The following is a 1,270-nucleotide window of genomic DNA, read 5'->3' as shown; positions in this document are numbered from 1 at the left end:
TGAGGAGAAGGACTGTCTGAAAGGAATGTATGATTAGATAATTTATGCATGACAACAATTGGAAACAAGAGGCGCATTGTAAAGTGGACTGGGGAAAGGGTAAGGGAGGGCAAAGAGGAAAATATGCAATAATAAATGCATGAAAACCCAACCTTTCCGTAAACTTTTGTTAAAAATCACAATTTAAAAAAACACAAGATAAGCATAATTCTTTCATTAGTAAAACAAAGGTTTCTAACTAGAAGCCCTTGGCCCTCGGTAACCATTGTTGTTGTCAAGTGCCGTTGAGTCGCAGGTGATTCATAGCAACCCTATGAACGAAGGACCTGAACACTTGTGTAACTTTCATCCTTTCTCCAGGTTCACAGGGTTTCCGGAGGCACGCTATTTTGGAAGTGGATGCCACTCCTGCTTCCAGGCTTGTTTTAATCAGGGAGCTCCACCAAACGCTGTCCACCATGGGTAACCATTATTGCTTTTGGCACATCAGGGTCACATTGTTCAGCATCACAGCAATCACTAGTTGCTAGGAATCTTAACTAGTTTAGTAATCTTAGAAGCCATATGATACTGCTAAAAGGTTTTCTCTGGGCTAATGGGGGTAGGTTACATAGGGTTTTCAGAGGCCTGCTATTTCAGAAGTGGATGGCCAATTCTTTTTCCTAGTCTGTCTTAATGTGAATGTTCAGATTTAGAGAAGTATCAGACAGACCAGCAAATTAAGGGTATAGCCCTTATTGTGGAGTAAACTTTAGTGTCAGTGTTGTCCCTGCCTTTCTCACATGCATCTTTACCCACTTATTTCCCTGCTACATCATCCACCAGGATACCCATCCACTTCTACCCCCTCCCTTCACATCTATCTCCCTTTGACCAGCCCTCCATCTAATAACTTATATATGAAGCTTCCTTGACTTCTGTGATTCCAAACACATCAACTACTGGTAGTTCCTTATGTTGGGACCAATGAATCTGAAGTTTAGTCATAATGTTTACTGAGCAAAGGTGATGCATCCTGTAGAACAGGTGTGTAAATAGGCTTTTTTTTGCGCGGTTTTTGGTGTCTTCCAATTACCTGGGAAGATGGGCGGGGTTTAGAAGGGGTCATGGTACTAGGGATATTGTAGCTGATGTTAGATGGATCTTAGCTGAAAGCAGGGAATACCAGAGGAAGGTCTATCTGTGTTTCATTGACTATGCAAAGGCATTTGACTGTGTGGATCATAACAAACTGTGGCTGACTCTGAGAAGAATGGGAATCCCAGAACAC

Source organism: Elephantulus edwardii, unplaced genomic scaffold (assembly GCF_000299155.1).
Source record: "Elephantulus edwardii isolate Elephantulus edwardi_28Jun2011 unplaced genomic scaffold, EleEdw1.0 scaffold00135, whole genome shotgun sequence".
Taxonomy (NCBI): domain Eukaryota; kingdom Metazoa; phylum Chordata; class Mammalia; order Macroscelidea; family Macroscelididae; genus Elephantulus; species Elephantulus edwardii.
This window is presented reverse-complemented; position numbering follows the sequence as displayed.